General features: G+C 45.3%; 1 protein-coding gene across 2 annotated transcripts in view; it reads right to left on the bottom strand.

Annotated features, from left to right (window-relative positions):
- Positions 1–22,868, bottom strand: part of RORA (RAR related orphan receptor A) — a 667,113-nt gene that overhangs the window by 226,921 nt on the left and 417,324 nt on the right. The window lies entirely within an intron of this gene.

The following is a 22,868-nucleotide window of genomic DNA, read 5'->3' as shown; positions in this document are numbered from 1 at the left end:
CAATGATGGATCTGGACCAAACTTGGCACAAATACTCCATATGCCCAAATGTGAATACTGGTGGTATTTGGGGAACATAGACCTTGACATTTGGGAGTTGTAGTTGCTGGGATTTATAGTTCATCTACAATCCAAGAGCATTCTGAATTCCACCATCGATGGAATTGTACCAAACATGGCACACCAGAACTCCCAAGACCAACAGAAAATACTGGAAGAGTTTGATGGACAATGGCACATCAAATCACTCTCAACAAAAGATTCCCCCCAGGCACTTCCAAGCCAGTAAATGCTAATCAAGGTGGTCAGTTGAAACATTCACACCTAGCTCCAGCAGACAAAAGTCCTTTGTCCCACCCTGGTCATTCCACAGATATATAAACCCATTTTCCTACTTCCAACAGACCTTACTACCACTGGGGATGCTTGCCATAGACACAGGCGAAACGTCAGGAGAAAATGCCTCCAGAACATGGCCATATAGCCCGGAAAAACCTACAGCAACCCAGTAATTCCGACCATGAAAGCCTTCGACAATACATTGGCCTTAAGTTTTGGAGTTGTAGTTCATCTACATCCAGAGAGCACTGTGGACACATACAATTATGGATCTGGACCAAACACTCCATATGCCCAAATGTGAACACTGGTGGCGTTTGGGGAACAAAGACCTTGACATTTGGGAGTTGTAGTTGCTGGGATTTATAGTTCACCTACAATCAAAGAGCATTCAGACCTCAACCAATGATGGAATTGAACCAAACTTGGCACACAGAACTCCCACGACCAACAGAAAATACTGGAAGGATTTGATGGACACTGGCCTTGAGTTTTAGAGTTGTAGTTCACCTACATCCAGAGAGCACTGTGGACACATACAATTATGGATCTGGACCAAACTTGGCACAAATACTCAATATCCCCAAATGTGAACACTGTTGGGGTTTGGGGAAAACAAACTTTGACATTTTGGAGTTGTAGTTGCCGGGAGTTGTAGTTGCTGGGATTTATAGTTCACCTTCAATCAAAGAGCATTCTGAACTCTACCAACGATGGAATTGAACCAAACTTCCCACACAGAACCTCCATGACCAACAAAAAATACTATGTTTTCTGGTGGTCTTTGGTGACCCCCCTGACACCCCCTCGCGACCCCTGGAGGGGTTGCGACCCCCAGGTTGAGAAACACTGGCTTAGAGACTTTTTGGACTTTCAGAGGAGACAGAGGATCTATTAGACACTCAAAACAGAGAGATGCTTTGGAGTATGGACAACTGTAAGAATGATGCTCTGTGTTGCCTACACAGAGAAACAACTTCAAATCCTATTTGCAACTGGATTGATAAGCAAAGTACCTATAGGCTGAATACATGAAGTTTGTGAGTAAACCACTATATATCTTGTAAGCCGCTCTGAGTCCCCTTCAGGGTGAGAAAGGCAACATATAAATGTTGTAGATAAATAAATAAATAAATAAATAAATAAACTACAAAGCCCAGGATAGAACCCTAAGGGCAGTTAATATGGAATCATAAGACTATAACTACATAGTGTGTGCTGTGAAATGGCCTTTGTGCAGGGCTGTGAAGAATGAGATCTCTCTAACTTGGAAAGATATTGAAGTACTGTGAGTGGAAGAATTGATTGTTAGAGGCTTGTAGCCGGTAGAAGCTTTGGAAGGGTCCTCCCCAGGAGGAAGGACCCTAAAACCGCACCAAAGAAGGTCTGCTACTTTGGCAAGCCAGAGAAGCCTAATTTCAGCAATTTTATTTAGATTAAAACTCAAAATAAAGCTCACCAAAGTTGAAGAAGTGGCACCGAGGCGTTTATTAGCGATTCAGCTGAAAAGGATGCTATGTAGCAATCATTCACCTACAAAGCATGACGAGAATACACTAATGCAGTCATATTTATAGTAAATTCAAAGTTGCAGAGTTCAAACTTCCCGCCCCAGCCTCCCTGCTGCCCTCCACCGTGATTGGACGATGGGTAAACAGCTGGGAGGCGGCTCTCCCACCCCCGGCGTCTCTGTACCAATCAGGAAGCTCCAGTGGTCCGTAGGATCCAATGGGGAGACCTCTGCCACCTAACGGCAGCAGTAAATCAGGAGAGAGGGAGGCGGGATGATAGAACACAAAGGAATCTGTGAATGAGTCTTTAAAAAAGAAAATGCCATGTGGCCTGCGAGACAAAAAGCTCAAGCAGGGCTGACCTATTTTGTTTTGAGTGTTGTAAATCAACATGTGTAAAAATATCCAGATCCTTCCTGGCTGTGAGACAGGAGAACAATGAGGGCAGCCTGGGGTGCATGTTATCAATGGAAGGCAAACAGAAACAGAGGGAAAGATTTTCCCTTATCTTACTTGAAAAGTGACAAAAACTTTGCCAAACAATTCTTACTCTAATGGGTCGTCTCCGAAGTTAGAAATAAGAATCCTTTCCTATTATCCATGCAAGTGTGTCTTTGGCTGGGGGGTTTCTGTAATCGCTAATGGCTTTTGTTCCTGAAGGCCAGGTGATCCTCTTACCCATTCTTCCCCTATTTCCCCTATGCCCATTCTTCCCCTATTTCTTTAGGGGAAGAATGGGGCAAAAGGTCAGGCTAGGGTCAGGAACACAAGGAAACATAGAAATCATATAGAGATTATACACAGGGGAATCATATGCAGGTATCTTCCCATCCAGGACCCCAGAGAGGAATTAATAATACCAATTATAAAAAGCAGACGGTATCAGGACACAGCATGAATTCATAAGTCGTTCTTTGAAGAAAGTTCATGGGCAAAGAGTGAGTCCTTGGGGAGAGTGAAGTCCAGAATAGGGGCAGAAACCAATAAGTCATGCAAAAGAATCCATGGAGTTCCACTGAGCCAAAGGATGGAGTTCTGCAGAACTGAGAACGAAGCAGGTCCTTGGTTCTTGAGGAAACTATAGCTCTCGAGAGAGAGAGGCAGAGACCCCAAGGTCTAGCCATTCCCGAAGTCCCGTGGGGTCCTCATTGTTGTTAGTGTCTTGGCAAATTGACCAAGACTTAACCCCTATTGTGCAATCTGGTACCCTTGTCCTTTGCAGAACTGTAAGTTACCATCCCTTGTTTGGGGGGAGGGGGGGGGGAGGGCATGCTCGACTTAGATGAAGGGCTAGAAGGCATGATCATCAAGTTTGCAGACGACACCAAATTGGGAGGGAGAGCCAAGACTCCAGAGGACAGGAGCAGGATTCAAAACGATCTTGACAGATTAGAGAGATGAAGGGCCAAAACTAACAAAATGAAGTTCAACAGTGACAAATGCAAGATACTCCACTTTGGCAGAAAAAATGAAATGCAAAGATACAGAATGGGGGACAATGCCTGGCTCGAGAGCAGTACGTGTGAAAAAGATCTTGGAGTCCTCATGGACAACAAGTTAAACATGAGCCAGGAATGTGATGTGGCGGCAAAAAAAGTCAATGGGATTTTGGCCTGCATCAAGAGGAGCCTAGTGTCTAGATCTAGGGAAGTAATGCTACCCCTCTATTCTGCTTTGGTTAGACCACACCTGGAATATTGTGTCCAATTCTGGGCACCACAATTGAAGAGAGATATTGACAAGCTGGAATGTGTCCAGAGGAGAGCGACTAAAATGATCAAGGGTCTGGAGAACAAGCCCTATGAGGAGCGGCTTAGGGAACTGGGCATGTTTAGCCTGAAGAAGAGAAGGCTGAGAGGAGATATGATAGCCATGTATAAATATGTGAGAGGAAGCCACAGGGAGGAGACTAGTCCCTGGAGACTAGGACGCAATGGAACAATGGCTTCAAACTACAAGAGAGGAGATTCCATCTGAACATGAGGAAGAACTTCCTGACTGTGAGAGCCGTTCAGCAGTGGAACTCTCTGCCCCGGAGGGAGTGTGGTGGAGGCTCCTTCTTTGGAAGCTTTGAAACAGAGTCTGGATGGCCATCTGTCAGGGGTGATTTGAATGCAATATTCCTGCTTCTTGGCAGAATGGGGTTGGACTGGATGGCCCATGATTCTATGATTCTATGATTCTATGACTTCAGGCTGACGGTTGAATTATTTGACACAAGAGCCCTTACATGCAAGAACAGAGAACTTTAAGAGCAGTATCACACATCAGAACTACAGCACAAGTTGCCCTCCACCTTGGTTGGCCTACACTAAAGCAGAAGCTGAAGTTGTGCCCTTGCGTAGGAGATCAAGGCAATTAATGATCATCAGTCCATATTACGGAAAGTGCTCCAAGTCATTTTGGTCACTTTGTTGGGGGAGAAAAAGAAAGAAATATTAATGGACACTAATGCTTATAGTTCACTCCAAAGGAGAATAAATTACGCCAAAGGTTGGAAGGATGAAGGGCAACGCCGATTCCAGGCATTAAAGGGAGGAGAACGCCGAAAGGATGGCACACAAGAATCATAGAATCATAGAATCAAAGAGTTGGAAGAGACCTCATGGGCCATCATCCAGTCCAACCCCATTCTGCCAAGAAGCAGGAATATTGCATTCAAATCACCCCTGACAGATGGCCATCCAGCCTCTGCTTAAAAGCTTCCAAAGAAGGAGCCTCCACCACACTCCGTGGCAGAGAGTTCCACTGCTGAACGGCTCTCACAGTCAGGAAGTTCTTCCTAATGTTCAGATGGAATCTCCTCTGTGTTTACAAAATGACACGTTCCTTAAGAATTCGTCTCTCCTGTTACTGGATGACAACAGTGCTCAAAACAAGAAGGGACTTCATGGTGAGCATGTTGGTTGGGGATTTTGGCAGCTGTAGTCCCTGGAATAACCTTGACAAGTACCTTCTTAGCCTTCAAGAGTCCTTCTAGTATAACCAGGGACCCAAAAACCTTGGCCTAAGTCAGTTGTTCCCAAGCTGTGGTCCATGGACCAACAGTGGTCCACAAGGACTTAAATATGGTCTGTAGCCTCACTGTTATGACACCATTGTAACAAGAGTGACTGGTCTCATGAAACCCTCTTATAGTGCCAAGGCTTATTCAATATGGTTTTCTGTGGGCAAGCAGACAGTGACTACTGGATGGCATAAGTTCTGTATCGGAAACTAGAGCTGATGTGGTCTATCCAATGCAATATTCTGAATCAGCACCTCAAAGAACCAAGCTGAATCTAAAGTTGACCAAAAACTGATTTGATGTTGGAGCGTGCTCCCTGGTCAAAGTGGGCTCTGGTCAAAGGGGTCCCTGGTCAAGTGGTCCCTGGTCAAGTTATCCCTGGTCAAAGGGGTCCCTGGTCAAAGTGGTCCCTGGTCAAGTTATACCTGGTCAAAGTGGTCCCTGGTCAAAGTGGTCCCTGGTCAAGTTATCCCTGGTCAAAGTGGTCCCTGGTCAAGTTATCCCTGGTTAAAGGGGTCCCTGGTCAAGTGGTCCCTGGTCAAGTTATCCCTGGTCAAAGGGGTCCCTGGTCAAAGTGGTCCCTGGTCAAGTTATACCTGGTCAAAGTGGTCCCTGGTCAAAGTGGTCCCTGGTCAAGTTATCCCTGGTCAAAGTGGTCCCTGGTCAAGTTATCCCTGGTTAAAGGGGTCCCTGGTCAAGTGGTCCCTGGTCAAGTTATCCCTGGTCAAAGGGGTCCCTGGTCAAAGTGGTCCCTGGTCAAGTTATCCCTGGTCAAAGTGGTCCCTGGTCAAAGTGGTCCCTGGTCAAGTTATCCCTGGTCAAAGTGGTCCCTGGTCAAGTTATCCCTGGTTAAAGGGGTCCCTGGTCAAGTGGTCCCTGGTCAAGTTATCCCTGGTCAAAGGGGTCCCTGGTCAAAGTGGTCCCTGGTCAAGTTATCCCTGGTCAAAGGGGTCCCTGGTCAAAGTGGTCCCTGGTCAAGTTATCCCTGGTCAAAGTGGTCCCTGGTCAAAGTGGTCCCTGGTCAAGCAGTCCCATCAAAGTGGTCCCTGGTCAAGTGGTCCCTGGTCAAAGTGGTCCCTGGTCAAGCAGTCCCGTCAAAGTGGTCCCTGGTCAAGTGGTCCCTGGTCAAAGTGGTCCCTGGTCAAGCTATCGCTGGTCAAAGTGGTCCCTGGTCAGAGTGGTCCCTGGTCAAGCTATCCCTGGTCAAAGTGGTCCCTGGTCAAGTGGTCCCTGGTCAGAGTGGTCCCTGGTCAAGCTATCCCTGGTCAAAGTGGTCCCTGGTCAAAGTGGTCCCTGGTCAAGCTATCCATGGTCAAATGGTCCCTGGTCAAAGTGGTCCCTGGTCAGAGTGGTCCCTGGTCAAGCTATCCCTGGTCAAAGTGGCCCCTGGTCAAGTGGGCCCTGATGAAAGCAGCCCCTGGTCAAAGTGGTCCTTGGTCAAGCAGTCCCTGGTCAAAGTGGTTCCTGGTCAAACTGGTCAAATGTTCCCTGGTCAAGTGGGCCCTGATGAAAGTGGTCCCTGGTCAAAGTAGTACGTGATCAAAATGTGCCATGATCAACGTGGGCCCTGATCAACGTGGTCCTTGTTCAAGGTGGTCCCTGGTCAAGGTGGTCCCTGGTCAAATGGTCCCTGGTCAAGTGGGCCCTGGTCAAAGTGGTATGTAATCAAAATGTGCCCTGATCAACGTGGTCCCTGGTCAAAGTGGTCCCTGGTCAAAGTGGTCCCTAATCAAAGTGGTCCCTAATCAAAGTGGTCCCTGGTCAAGCAGTCCCTGGTCAAAGTGGCCCATGGTCAAAGTGGTCCATGGTCAAGCAGTCCCTGGTCAAAGGAACTCCTAAAGAAGCACAATGATATGTTGCATATCCCAGAGTAGGCAAACCAGACAATTTCCACATCAACACTGACAAAGAAACAACAAGAAATACTGTTTACCCACAAGCAGAAAGACATTACGTATATTAGAAACCAACACTTTCTCATTACTGTATTTTCCAGATCAACAGACTGGGCCACAGCAACGCGTGGCAGGGGACGGCCAGTGAGAAATATAGCCCTCCGGTGGAGTCCCAGATTGTGCTTACAACATCAGGAAAGACCTCTTCTTCCCAACCCATTTTGGACTCAAACTCTTGGGCTCGTTCCTGCGAGTGATCTTCCTTTTACGAGCGCTGCCACAGTGACAATAAAATATTGCAGGACAAATTCAGGGACGCCCTCTGAACAAGCTGTGGATGTTTTCTCCCTGGTGACATTCAAAGAACAGTGGCTCCTTCAAGGGAAGGCTCTCTCTCTCTCTCCCTAATGGGAACAATTCATTCAGCCTGCACCAGAAACACACGGAGCTACTTGGCTGTAAAATGTGCAACTTCCTAAGCCCGCCGAGCCAGGGGTGCCTGCTATTTGATTCATTGCTTGGAGCGCTGCCCTTCCTTTCTACTTTGCTCAGCTCCAGACAAAAGCAAACCATCGTGAAAAATGGGGAACGAGAAAACAAACTGTCGTGGGGGTCTTTTTGCGAGCCCAATGCCATCCGCACACAAGGCCATTTTTCTGACTGTGTCTGCACCTGTGCGGATTGTCAGGCCAAATATGGGACGGTATTCCTGTGGCTTTAAAGCATAATTGATCCTGGATCCAGAAGAGATACCGTAAAATGGTGCAGGGATGGAGCTGCAGGAAAGACAAACGAAGGGCACTGCCCAATGAGATAAGAATTCTGTTCCCAAATAATACCTTTTTAAGGCTTTCAAGAAAGTCCCGTGTAGATGTATCAGGTATTTGGTAGAATCAGGGGCGGCTCAACCCATTACGCAAAGTAAGCATTTGCAGTATAGTTGATTTTGCCCAGGGGCGCTCTTGAGGCGCTCTTGGGGGAAAATAGACCTTGACATATGCGAGTTGTAGTTACTGGGATGTATAATTCAACTACAATCAAAGAGCATGCTGAACTCCACCAATGATGGAATTGAACCAAATATGGCACACAGAACTCCACGACGAACAGAAAATACATATCAGTTATTATCTCTATTTACCATGGTCCCGGTAGCAGACACCATGGCACTCATCAACCAGAGGTTCCCAGAAGACATCACGGCTCTGTTTCACCATTGCCTCACCACCAGTTACTTTCAGTAGGACAATGAATTCTACGAACAGAAAGATGGAGTAGCTATGGGGAGCCCTCTCAGCCCGGTCATAGCTAACTTCTACATGGAACACTTTGAAGAACAAGCCCTGGAGACAGCAACCAAAAAGCCCACGATATGGTTCAGAGATGTGGATGACACCTTCACCATTTGGAGCCATGGAGAAGAAGAACTCAACAGGTTCCTGGACCATCTCAACAGCATCCACCCAAACATATGGTTCAGAGATGTGGATGACACCTTCACCATTTGGAGCCATGGAGAAGAAGAACTCAACAGGTTCCTGGACCATCTTAACAGCATCCACCCAAACATCCAGTTCACCATGGAAAAAGAAAATAAAGGAAGACTGCCTTTCCTAGATGTCCTAGTCATCCGCAAACCAGATCAACAAATGGGTCACACCGTCTACAGAAAACCCACACACACAGATAGATATCTACATCAAAACTCCAACCATCACCCAAGTCAAAAAAGCACCATTAAAGCCTTGGCAGACCGTGCAAAAAGAATCTGCGAAGCCCACCTCCTCCAAGATGAACTGAACCCCCTCAACTGGGCTCTCCAGGCCAAGGGAGACTCCACCTCAGACATCAGAAGAGCTGCAAGACCAAGAACAAGCCACGAGAGTCAAGACGAAGACCCACCCAGAGGAAAAGTGTTCCTGCCATACATCAAGGGAACCACTGACCGCAGAGGGAAGCTGATGAGGAAACACAACATACAAACAATCTACAAACCCACCAAGAAAATCCAACAAATGCTACGTTCAGCAAAGGACAAGAGGGATCCTCTCACCTCTGCAGGAGTCTACCGTCTACCATGCAGCTGTGGACAAGTCTCCAGAGGGACCACCAAACGCAGCATTGCCCAGACACGCATCAAGGAACATGAAAGGCACTGCAGACTACTCCAACCAGAGAAGTCAGCCATAGCAGAGCACCTGAGGAACCAGCCTGGACACAACATATTATTTGAGAACACAGAAATGCTGGACCACACCAACAACCACCATGTCGGACTACACAGAGAAGCCATTGAAATCCACAAGCATGTGGACAATTTCAACAGAAAGGAAGAGACCATGAAAATGAACAAAATCTGGCTACCAGTATTAAAAAACTCTAAAATTATAACAGCTAAACAACAGAGAGGAAAAAACCAGGCACAGATTAACACCTCCCAGCAACAGATTTTCCCAGGCTCAGGCAGGCCTTCAAATGCTAATGAAGGTGATTAGCTAAACATTCACACCTAACTGCAGCAGGGAAGAGCTCCTTGCCCCACCCCAGCCATTCCACAGATATATAAACCCATTGTCCTAATTCCAACAGACCTCTACCTCTGAGGATGCTTGCCATAGATGCAGGCGAAACGTCAGGAGAAATGCCTCTAGAACATGGCTCTATAGCCCGAAAAAAACCACAAGAACCTAGTGATTCCGGCCATGAAAGCCTTCGACAATATATCAGTGATTGGTTGGGGGTGGGTGGGTGGGGGGTGGGGCGCGCCAAAATACTGTTCGCTTACCGTTTAAAATTACCGTTTTATTGTGTGGAATGGGAGACATTCAGGGAAATTATGAATAAATTTGGAATGGGAAATAGAATAAAAGGAATTTTAGAACAATATTATTCAAGAAACTCAGCAGTGGTAACTATAAACGATGGAGTGACAAATGAAATAAAAGTGACAAGAGGAACAAGATAAGGTTGCCCTTTGTAGCCAATATTATTTGCCATGGTGATAGAACTGTTCGCAAATGTCATAAGGAAAGACAAGAATCTAGAAGGGTTAGGAAAAAAGGAAAAAAAAGTGGCTCCGATCATTCCTGGAGGGTCGATCTCAGAAGGTGTTGTTGCGGGACACCTGTTCAATCCCACAACCATTGTCTTGTGGGGTTCCTCAGGGCTCAATATTGTCTCCCATGTTGTTTAACATCTACATGAAGCCGCTGGGAGAGATCATCCGGAGTTTCGGGGTACGGTGTCATCTGTACGCAGATGATGTCCAACTCTGTCACTCCTTCCCACCTGCTACTAAGGAGGCTGTCGAGGTCCTGAACTGGTGCCTGGCCGCTGTAATGGTCTGGATGGGGGCGAACAAATTGAAATTGAATCCAGACAAGACAGAGGCACTCCTGGTCAGTCGCAAGGCCGAACAGGGCATAGTGTTACAGCCTGTGTTGGATGGGGTCGCACTCCCCCTGAAGACACAGATTCGCAGCTTGGGTGTGACCCTGGACTCATCGCTGAGCCTGGAACCCCAGGTTTCGGCGGTGACCAGGGGAGCATTTGCACAGCTAAAGCTTGTGCGCCAGCTGCGCCCGTACCTTGGGAAGTCTGACTTGGCCACAGTAGTCCACGCTCTGGTTACATCCCGTCTAGACTACTGCAACGCTCTCTACGTGCCTTTGAAGACAGCTCGGAAGCTCCAACTAGTCCAACGCTCGGCAGCCATGATTTTAACAGGAGCGGAGCGCAGGGAGCATACAACCCCCAGTTGCGCCAACTCCACTGGCTACCGATCTGCTACCGGGCTGAATTCAAAGTGCTGGCGTTGGCCTTTAAAGCCCTAAACGGTTCCGGCCCAAGCTACCTATCCGACCGCATCTCTGCCTATGAACCCACCAGGAGTTTGAGATCTGCTCTCGATCCCGCCTGCTTCTCAAGCTCGGCTGGCGGGGACGAGAGATAGGGCCTTCTCGGTGGTGGCTCCTCGGCTGTGGGACGCCCTTCCTACGAACATTAGACTAGCACCATCTCTAATGGTATTCTGCAAAAAGGTGAAGACCTGGATATTTGTGCAGGCGTTTGAGTAATTTAGTGCAATCTGGTAATGGAACATAGGAATGGAACAATGGACGACGAACCTGGACTACGCTTGGATGACGAGAAGATTGGGTACGGTTGTTTTTTGTAATAATTGTGCATTGTAATTGCTTATTGGTAATTTATGGATAATGTGTTAAGTCAATTGTTATATGTTGCATGGAACCACTGCTGTTTCTACTGTTTTTACTGTTTGTGAACCGCCGTGAGTCGCCTTCGGGCTTGAGATACAGCCGTATAGAAGCAAAGTAAATACATAAATAAATAATAATAAAAGGAGAAACAGAAGGTGAGTCTATTTGCTGACGACACATTGCTATTCATAGAAAATATAGTAAAGAAAATGGATAAAATAAAGGATCATTTAGGATCATTTGGGAAAACAACAGGTTTACAAGTTAATTGGAATAAGTCAGAAATGATGCTCCTCAATTATACAAAGAAAGAAGAAAAAGATTTTATAGAACAGAGTAATATGGGAATAAGAATTAAGAATAAATTAAAATACCTGGGAGTAATCTGGAAAAACGAAATAAATATACAAATAGAGGAGTGGCACAAGGAAGCATGGAAACTGCCAATAAATGATAAGCTTACATGTATATTAAAAGTTTAAAAAAGGTATATGGAAACAAAGCGATTTTGATGTTGTATGGGGAAAATTTGTTGTAAATGGTTTAAAAAATAAAGAAGGAAGGTTACCGTCACAAGAAGAAATGAGATTTTGGACAGATGATATGTAAAAGTTGTGGCTTGAAATGGGGGGAGGGGAGCACAGTGGTGGGAAAAAAGGGGGAAAATGCTTAAACAGAATAATAAGATTATATGTTAAAGAGGGTGTTGAATAATATGTAACTGTTATAAACAAATGTATAACAAATGTTATAACAACAATAAAACAATATATATATATATTAGGCCTGGGTAACAACGGAAAAATTTGTTTCTCAAATCGATTCGTTTTTTGGGGGTTTGTGCGTTTCGATATTTAAAAGAATTCCAAAATTTTTCTTTTAAAAAGTTCGATATTTACAAAATTTCGTAAATGTTAAAAAAATTACGAAACATTAACGAAACAAATACGAAACAATAACGAATCGATTCGTTAAATGAAGTTCAACAGTGACAAATGCAAGATACTCCACTTTGGCAGAAAAAATGAAATGCAAAGATACAGAATGGGGGACAATGCCTGGCTCGAGAGCAGTACGTGTGAAAAAGATCTTGGAGTCCTTGTGGACAACAAGTTAAACATGAGCCAACAATGTGATGTGGCAGCAAAAAAAGCCAATGGGATTTTGGCCTGCATCAAGAGGAGCATAGTGTCTAGATCTAAGGAAGTAATGCTCCCCATGCTCTATTCTGCTTTGGTTAGACCACACCTGGAATATTGTGTCCAATTCTGGGCACCACAATTCAAGAGAGATATTGACAAGCTGGAATGTGTCCAGAGGAGGGCGACTAAAATGATCAAGGGTCTGGAGAACAAGCCCTATGAGGAGCGGCTTAGGGAACTGGGCATGTTTAGCCTGAAGAAGAGAAGGCTGAGAGGAGATATGAGAGCCATGTATAAATATGTGAGAGGAAGCCACAGGGAGGAGGGAGCAAGCTTGTTTTCTGCTTCCTTGGAGACTAGGACGCAATGGAACAATGGTTTCAAACTACAAGAGAGGAGATTCCATCTGAACATTAGGAAGAACTTCCTGACTGTGAGAGCCGTTCAGCAGTGGAACTCTTTGCCCCGGAGTGTGGTGGAGGCTCCTTCTTTGGAAGCTTTTAAGCAGAGGCTGGATGGCCATCTGTCAGGGGTGATTTGAATGCAATATTCCTGCTTCTTGGCAGGGGTTGGACTGGATGGCCCATGAGGTCTCTTCCAACTCTTTGATTCTATGATTCTATGATTCTAATGGCGGACGCGACCGCGCAATACGCTAAAAAATCTCCAAATGGGACAGGGGGAACTTCTGAAGCTTCCCTCTCCCTCTGTTGTTGACTGTTGGTGTGATATTATAATTTTTTTTCACTAATTAAACGAAAAACAACTATAAAACTTGCCCTAGACATGCGGAAATAATAACGAAACGACCTCAAACCGATAACGAAACGAATACATAACGAATCCAAAGCATTTACGAAACAAATTTAAAAATTCATTTCGTTTTTAAGTTGCTCCAGAATGGATCGTTATCGCTTCGTTATAAAAAAAATAACGAATTTTTAACGAATTACGAATTAACGAAACGAAACCGCCCAGCCCTTTTATATATATATATATATATATATATATATATATATATATATATAAAGAAAATTACCTAGGGCCGCCTCTGGGTAGAATGAACTTCTTTTGAGATGGGAGGATTTATAAATGACTAGCTGTACCCGCCACGCGTTACTGTGGCCAACCTTCCCTCCCTTTTTCTCTCCTCCCTTTTCTCTTTTTCTTCCCCTTCCTATTTATCTTCTTCTTTCTTCCATCTCTCTACTTGTTTCTTTCCTCCCTTTCTTTGCTCTTTGCTTACATCCTTCCTTCCCTGTATTTTTCCTTTCACTGTTTTTATTTCCTTCTCTCCTTTCTTGCTTCTTTTCCTTTCTTTCTTCCTTTCCTTCCTTCTTCCCCCCCTTCTCTCTTTCCCCCTTCATTCCTTCTCTCTTTCCGTCCTTCTCTCGTTACTTCTTGACTGTCCCTTCCAACTCTATTCTATAAGTATATTTAATTTGTATTATGTAGTAATATATAATAGTAACATATTATATAGTAATCTATATAACAATGTGCAGGAACAGCTGTACCAGAGCTCCCATTTTGTTTGCTTTGCATTGAATGTTTGTTATAGTCCACCACAAATATGATATCATAGGCATCACTGAAACCTGGTGGGATGACTCCTATCACTGGAATGTAGACATCGGGGGCTATAACCTCTTTCACAGAAACCGAACAAAGGGGAGAGGAGGCGGAGTAGCCTTATATGTCAAAAACTGTTATGCTGCAGAAGAGATGCAAGAGAGCAATCCGGGAAACCAGCTTGAAAGCATCTGGATAAGAATCAAGGGAACTGGGACTCAAAAAGATCTCATTGTAGGTGTCTACTACAGACCTCCAAGCCAGGAGGAAGAACTAAATGAAGTCTTCTGCCAACAGTTGACCAAACAGGTACAGAGAAGAGATGTAGTAGTCATGGGCGATTTCAACTATCCCGATATTTGCTGGAAAACAAACTCAGCCAAGAGTACAAGATCCAACAAATTCCTCGCTTGCCTTGCAGACAATTTCATGGTCCAGAAGGTAGAAGAGGCAACAAGGGGGCTGGCTACTCTTGATCTCATCCTAACAAATGTAGAGGACCTGATCGATGTGGTTGAAGTGGTCAGGTCCTTAGGGGCAAGTGACCGTGTGCTCCTGCAATTTGAGGTACAAAGGAAGGCCGAAACTAAGACAAGTCAAGCCCGCATTTTGGACTTTAGGAGAGCTGATTTCCGAAAAATGAAGGAAACACTGAGCAGCATTCCTTGGACACAGATGCTAAAAGACAAGGGAGTTACGGATGGATGGGAATTTCTCAAGAGTGAAATACTTAAGGCGCAATTGCAAACTGTGCCAAGAAAGAGAAAAAAATAGGACAAGTGCAAAGAAGCCAGAATGGATGTCCAAAGAACTTCTAACGGCTAAAACACAAAAGAGACATGCACAAGAAGTGGAAAAAGGGAGAAATCACCAAAGAAGAATTCAAACAAATAGCCAACACCTGTAGGGAAAAGGTCCGCAAGGCTAAAGCACAAAACGAGCTCAGGCTTGCCAGGGACATTAAAAACAATAAAAAGGGCTTCCTTTCTTACGTCGGTAGAAAAAGGAAAAACAAGGAGGCGATAGGGCCTCTTTGAGGAGAAGATGGGGCAATGCTGACAGGGGGTAGGGAAAAGGCAGAACTACTAAATACCTTCTTTGCCTCAGTCTTCTCACAAAAAGAAAGTCATCTTCAACCTCAGCAAGATGGAGTTAGGGCTGGACGGTTTCGTTTCGTAATTTCGTAATTCGTTAAAAATTCGTTATTTTTTTTGGTTACGAAGTGATAATGAACCATTCAGGAGCATCTAAAAAACGAAACGAATTTTTCAATTCATTTCGTTATTGCTTCGTATTTGTTTTGTATTTGTTTCGAAATCGTTTCGAAATCGTTTCGTTATTATTTCCGCATGTCTGGGGCAAGTTTTATAGCTGTTGTTAGTGAAAAAAAATTATAAATATCACACCAACAGTCAACAACAGAGGGAGAGGGAAGCTTCAGAAGTTCCCCCTGTCCCATATGGAGGTTTTTTAGCGTATTGCGCGGTCACGTCCGCCATTAACGAATCGATTCGTATTCGTTTCGTATTCGTTTCGTATTAGTTCGTAATTTTACGAAATTTCGTAAATACCGAACTTTTTTAAAGAAAAATTTCGGAATTCATTTAAATATCGAAACGCAAAAAACCCCAAAAAACGAATTGAGTTTAGAAACAATTTTTTCCGTGGTTGCCCAGCCCTAGATGGAGTGGATGTGGGATTAGAGGACATCCAACTCCAAATTTGGAAATAAGTCATCCAGGAATACCTGGCTCAAGATGGTCAGTTGAAACATTCACACCTAGCTCCAGCAGACAAGAGTCCTTTGTCCCACCCTGGCCATTCCACAGATATATAAACCCTTTTTCCTAGTTCCAACAGACCTCACTACCTCTGAGGATGCTTGCCATAGATGCAGGTGAAACGTCAGGAGAGAATGCCTCTAGATCATGGCCATATAGCCCGAAAAAACCTACAACAACTCAAATATGAAAGTCCCACCATGGACAACCATTGATTAAAAGCAGAGGATGCAATCTCCCTTGAAGATTTGTTCCTTCCGAAAGCACAAGAACAGGCTTGCTTTGTCCCCCCCAAAAGCTTAAATTGGCGAAGCCGGGGACAACCTTCGTACCTCTTGTTCTGGGGAGACAAAAGGCTTTAGAATCTCTCCCACTTCCACGGGAGGCTTGTCAAAACCTTGCTCAGTTGCATCAATGCCTCAGAAAAGGCAGCGGGGAAGGAGTAATTAGTCACTAGGAGGCAAACAAGCCAAAAGGGGGAAGGAATAATTGCAAATTACACCCTGCTCTTACAACATTGCGGTTTTTAGATAATGGTAATATGATAATGATCAAGTTCAATAATTGCCATAGAATTCTATGCCACCATTTATATCTGTGCCACTGGACCCAATTTGGCACAAATGTTTGATACATTTTTTTCATTTGGGAGTTGTAGTTGCTGGGATTTATAGTTGGGATGACTCCTATCACTGGAATGTAGACATCAAGGGCTATAACCTCTTTCACAGAAACCGAACCCAAAAGGGGAGAGGAGGCAGAGTAGCCTTATATGTCAAAAACTGTTATGCTGCAGAAGAGATGCAGCATCTCTTCTGCAGCATGGGTGGGGTTCAGAATCAAAGAGAATTCTGAACCCCACCAATGATGGAATTGAACCAAATTTGGCACACAGAACTCCCATGACCAAGAAAAAATACTGGAAAGGTTTGGCGGGCATCGACCTTGAATTTGGGAGTTGTAGTTTGCCTACACCCAGAGAACACTGTGGACTCAAACAACGATGGATCTGGACCAAACTTGGCACAGATACTCAATATGCCCACCGGTGGAGTTTGAGGAAAACGGATCTTGATGTTTGGGAGTTGCAGTTGCTGGGATTTATAGTTCACCTACAATCAAAGAACATTCTGAACTCCATCAACGATGGAATTGAACCAAATTTGGCACACAGAACTCCCATGACCAAGAAAAAATACTGGAAGGGTTTGGTGGGTGTTGACCTTGAGTTTGGGAGTTGTAATTCGCTTACATCCACAGAGCACTGTGGACTCAAACAAAGATGGATCTGGCCCAAACTTGGCATGAATACTCAATATGTCCAAATGTGAACACTGGTGGAGTTTGAGAAAAAAAGATTTTGACATTTGGGAGTTGTAGTTGCTGGGATTGATAGTTCACCTACAATCAAAGACCACTCTGAACCCCACCAATGAGGGAATTGAACAGACTTTGACATCTGGGAGTTGTAGTTGCTGGGATTTATAGTTCACCTACAATCAAAGAACACTCTAAACCCAGCCCACAATGGATCTGTCCCAAACTTGGCACACTACCTACATGGCCAACATTGAATAGTGATGTGGCGGGGGGGGGGGGGGCTGTTTTTGAATTCTGAGAGTTGTAGTTCACCAACACCAAAAAGGAAGAGGACTGGTGGAGAGATCTTCAGCCTTATCTGCCAAAAGGATTGCTAAGATCATCAGAAATAAGTGTTTTTTGATGGTCTTTGGTGACCCCTCTGAAAATCCCCTCCCAACCCCCCCCCCCCAGGGTACCCAACCCCCAAGTTGCGAACCACTAATTAAGATATTCCCCAATACTGGAATGGAAATGCCCACTGGAAAATGTGCAAAACTCAGTTTTTACAAAGCAAACTCGAAAAATATCGTCCTCTTTCAAACACTGTTGTCTTCTACGCGGCTGTCAATTCGTTTCTTGTTCGACAGCGTATTCCTTTTAGGAAGAAGGAGGGGGAGGGACGGCTAAGCCTTTCCCACAGCAGTGTTTTCGACTTTATAGATTATCTTCCTTTCTAAAAAATTTCAGAAACCTGTCAAAGTTTTAACTTTGCCTTGGCTCGTTCTCCCAGGGAAGAGCTTATGGCTTTGGCCATCTGCAAGTGGATTGTGGGGAAGACAAAGCAGAGATGAGATGTGCGGGTGGGCCAGAGAAAGACGGGGTTTAAATACGAAAAACACGGGCAAAAATAGACGAGGGTTGGGTACAATCTGCTCTTCCTTTGGAATTTCCTGGAGCAGAATTCCCTGGACACAGTGCCACTCAAAAAATGAAATAGAAAGACTGCATTGGCTGGAGTAAAAAGGACTCTCTTTTATTATATACTAGTCGTCCCCTGCCACACGTTGCTGTGGTCCACTTTAGTGGTCATAAGGGTTCTGTGTAGGAGGTTTGGGCCAATTGTATCATTAGTGGGGTTCAGAATGCTCTGTGATTGTTGATGAACTACAAATCCCAGCAACTACAACTCCCAAATGTCAAGATTCTATTTTCCCCCAAACTCCACCAGTGTTCACATGTGGGCATATTGAGTATTTGTGTAGAGTTTGGTCCAGATCCATCATTGTTTGAGTCCACAGTGATCTTGAGATGTAGGTGAACTACAACTCCAAAACCAAAGGACACTGCCCACCAAATCCTTCCAGTATTTTCTGTTGGTCAGGGGAGAACTGTGTGCCAAGTTTGGTTCAATTCCATCATTGGTGGGGTTCAGAATGCTCTGTGATTGTAGTGAACTATACATCCCAGTAACTACAAATCCCTAATGTCAAGGTCTATTTCCTGCAAACTCCATCTGTGTTCATATTTGGGCATATTGAGTATTTGTATAAAGTTTGGTCCAGATCCATGATTGTTTGAGTCCACACTGCTCTCTGGATGTAGGTGAACTACAACTCCCCTACTCAAGGTCAATGCCCACCAAACCTTTCCAGTGTGTTCTGTTGGTCATGGAAGTCCTGTATGCCATGTTTGGTTCAATTCCATCATTGGTGGAGTTCAGAATGCTCTTTGATTGTAGGTGAACTATAAATCCCAACAACTACAACTCCCAAAAGTCAAGATTCTATTTTCGCCAAACTCCACCAGTGTTCACATGTGGGCATATTGAGTATTCGTGTAGAGTTTGGTGCAGATCCATCATTGTTTGAGTCCACAGTGATCTCCGGATGTAGGTGAACTACAACTCCAAAACCAAAGGACACTGCCTACCAAGTGAATCCATCTTTACCAGGAACAAAAGGGCCACGTATTTTTTCCACGCGCCTGTGAAAGAGCCTGCGTAATTAACAGTGCCAGGACCACAAGGAGTTTCTTGCAAACTGAAGAGCATCTCGACAATGAAAATGGGAGATAGAGACACAGGAGCAGGGAGGGAGATGCTGAAGTTCAAAGCCCAGAAGTCTGTTTGGCTCCCTCCACTCTGGTGCTCTCTCGGCTCACTGCTTTGCTTACACACTGCAGAAATGGATTAAGGTGGATGGGAGGCTGGCCAAGGAAAAGCTGTGGCAGTCAATGACTGCATCAAAGGAAAATCCTCCTGGCTTACAAGTTGGGGGGGGGGGGATTCTCCAGCAGCAGAGCCAAGCAGCTTCAAAACAATGGAACCCTTAAGTAAGACGCTTCTCAGAGAGAGGGGAGAGAGAGATAGACTGCAGCTACACACACTGGAGGTCTTGGTAGAATTTCTATTTGTTTTTGAAGTGTGTGCTGGTACAACTGTACCAGTAAAGGCAGTCCTAGGTAATTTTCAACGGTAAGCAAACAGTATTTTGGTGCCCCCCCCCCAACCAATCATTGATATATATTTTCTGTTTGTCGTGGGAGTTCTGTGTGCCATATTTGGTTCAATTCCATCATTGGTGGAGTTCAGAGTGCTCTTTGATTGTAGGTGAACTATACACCCCAGTAACTACACTTGCCGCACTTGCTCCCTTGCCTGGCCCACTTTGGGTCCAGAGGTGTGCCTGAAGATCCCGGCGTGTGCACCAAAAGTTATCTCTTCTCCTGACTTTCTCCTCAGCGATTGGGACCAAGAGAGAGAGAGAGAGAGGTGGAGATGCCCACCTTTCCTGAAGGTAGGCGCAAAAACAAAGGAGGGAGCGGAGGTGGGAGATACCTCCAGCCGGAGGGGCTCTCTCTCTCTCTCTCTCTCTCTCTCTCTTGGTCCCAATGGCTGAAGAGAAAGTCAGGAGAAGAAGCAACTTTTGGTGCGCACGCTGGGGTCTTCAGACACACCTCCGGACCCAAAGCGGGCCAGGTGCGCCGGCTCCACCCCTTGGCCCACCCGCAGATTGGGGAGAGGAGAGGAGGCGGGTGGAGTGCCGGGGAATCAGGAAAGGGAGCCGGTCATGGGAAAGGGATCGAACGTGGAGAATGATTGATTGCCGGCTCTGCTCGCGCACCCGGTGGCTGGGTGGAGCAGGAACGAGAGGGGCGAGGCGAGACTGAAGGGCCCGGCCCCTTAGCGAAGAGGATCGCCCGGCAGTGAGGCAAGAAAGCCGAGGCTCCCCCTGGACTGCTAGGGCTGTTGTGAGCTGAGGGGGCGCTCCTCAAGTGGTGGCCGAGGGGCATTTACAGAGGCGCCTCTGCACCCCTGACAAAAAAAGAGTGTTCTGCGACCGCTTACTTCGCGTAATGGACGAGCCGCCCCTGTGTACCAGAAGCTCCCATTTTATTTGCCTTGTATTAAGTGTTTGTTTGCAGCCCAAGGCTTGGGATTCTGCAGAATGGTGGCTTCCTGTTAAAGTTTGCAGTTATAGGGCAGGCCCCCTGTCCATCATCGTTAAGTTTAGTTCCGCCCCTTGTTCAGGACAATTGGGAAGGGAAGGGAGCCATTTTCAGTCAGTCTCAGCAAAGGAAGTCAATGTACAGGATGTGTACAGACTTTCTCCTGTACAAAGGCTTCAACCCTTAAGACCTCCCGGCCAGGGGAGAACAGTCTTAAGAGCAAAAGAATTCCCAAAGATTCCCAAAGGTTCCCAGGGAAACAGCCTTACAGCCCCGAGGAATTTCGGAGGGAATAACAGCTTTAAACACCAAAAACTCCAGCTAAAGTGTCTACAGGCCTACTGGTAGGTCCACTTGGTTTTGAGACGCAGTTCAGCCCGGTAGTGGATCCACATCAGTTAGGTTTAGGATCACAGTTAGCCTGGGAGAAGTTGGGAAAGGGATTTTCCTTTAGAGTAAAAGCAACAGTTAGAAGCAACCAGTGGCACAAAGCCTGGAAGTATTTGTTTAACCTATTGAAGACAAAAGAAGTTTCTGTTGATTATTCACCAATAAAAGACTTTGTTATATTTTACAAGCTTTCTAGAGACTGTTTATGGTGAAAATCCTTACGAATTTCTCTTAGGGCCCCTTGGCTTCCCGCTGGGCTAAAGTTGCACGTCCTGTATTAAAGGCAACTTCTTTCAAGCCCAGCGCACGACAGAACAAAATGGGTCAATTCTTCTTTGGTGATTTCTCCCTTTTTCCACTTCATGTGCATGTCTCCTTTGTGTTTTAGCACAGTTAGAAGTTCTTTGGACATCCATTCTGGCTTCTTTGCTGGGATTTATAGTTCTCCCACAATCACAGAGCATTCTGAACCCCACCAATGATAGAATTGGGCCAAACTTCCCACAGAGAACCCCCATGACCAACAGAAAATACTGTGCTTTCTGAGGGTCTTTGGTGACCCCTCTGACACCCCCTTGCGACCCCTCCAGGGGTCCCAAACCTCAGGTTGAGAAACAATAATATAAAACAAAATCCGATATAAAAAATAGATAGCATTAGAAATTAACAAATGGATATTACCTAACATCCAAAAACAAACAATGCCGTTTTCAAATAACCCGGGCATTGCCGAGCACACAAGCTAGTAAGAAATAAATTACTATCAGGAGTGCTGCTGTCAAGACTGTTGTTGGAATGAGATCTGCTGAGAGAAATTGCTTTTGGTAACCTCATGGCTGAATTGGCAGAGAGGAGCAGAGGGGGACAGAAGAAATAATGATAGAACATGGTAGACTAACCCGACTATAATTTGTCATTGCGTGTAAACATCTCTTTTAACTTTATTAATGTCTAAATCAGTTGATGAACCATGAAAAGAGGAAGGGCAGTGCACTGCGAGTGAATCCAGTTGAGTATTTTGTGTGTGTGTGTGTATCTTTCTGGTTTAGAGAAATCAAGACTTAATGTTTTGCTTCTCATGCCAAATGAAGCTGGTTGGTAAAAGGATTAAATGCTTATTGAGAGGACTTCCCCTCCTCTCCAGCCCAGAAGCAAAATAATGACACTTGAACATGAGTCAGGGTTGCACAGTGTAAATCTGTCCATGCAGAGTTTCATAGGATCATAGAATCAAAGAGTTGGAAGAGACCTCCTGGGCCATCCAGTCCAACCTCATTCTGCCATGAAGCAGGAATATTGCATTCAAATCACCCCTGAGAGATGGCCATCCAGCCTCTGTTTAAAAGCTTCCAAAGAAGGAGCCTCCACCACACTCCGGAGCAGAGAATTCCACTGTTGAACGACTCTCACAGTCAGGAAGTTCTTCCTCATGTTCAGATGGAATCTCCTTTCTTGTAATTTCAAGCCATTGTTTCGGATATAACAATGGGGGGAATATGACCTTAGGAAAGTCCTCTTTTCCTCCAAGCCATTTTTCTTTCAAACTTCTCCACAAAGAACTTCCACCCAAGTCTTCCCCTTTGTGTCATATCTGATGGTGACAGGAAAACCTGGATTTCTTTAACATATGCTTATTGCCTTCACTCATGAACACAATAGAATGGCTTGGCTGGCAGACCCCCCAACCGGATCTCGCTAAGCCTCAGGGACAATCTTGTCATAATCCACTCCAGAATGCATTGTCTCCATTCATCCCGCCTCCCTCCCTTCTGATTTGCTGGAGCATCAAGGCAGCAGGAGCCTCCTGATAGGCTATGGCGCCCCGCGAAAGCCCTGTGATTGGCCCTGATGCATGGGGGACGGCCAAGCCTCCTCCCAGCTGTTTGCGTGTCAGCCAATCCCCTTCAAGCTGGATGGGAGGGGAGGAGTGGGAATTTTGAAACTCACAACTCTGTATTTTCTATAAAAATGGCATTTACTTCTGTAACCACATGCTCTGCTTGGCAAATGATTTCTGCTCTGCATCCTTTTCAGCTGAATCGCTAATAAACCTAGGTGGCACTTCCTTCCACTTGGTGAGACCTTTTATTGGGAAAAATCAGGGATTGGATGCTTCTCTGCCTCGCCAGGGAAAAAGAACTGTTTGATGAGTCTAATTGGTCTCTGCCTCCTGACAAAGACCCCTAAATTCCTGCTCTAAAACACTGGTTGAATGGAGTACAGCAGTGGTTCTCAACCTGGGGGACGGGAACCCTGGAGGGG

The sequence above is a fragment of the Anolis sagrei genome, chromosome 9, assembly GCF_037176765.1.
Source record: "Anolis sagrei isolate rAnoSag1 chromosome 9, rAnoSag1.mat, whole genome shotgun sequence".
Lineage (NCBI taxonomy): Eukaryota > Metazoa > Chordata > Lepidosauria > Squamata > Dactyloidae > Anolis > Anolis sagrei.
This window is presented reverse-complemented; position numbering and strand designations above follow the sequence as displayed.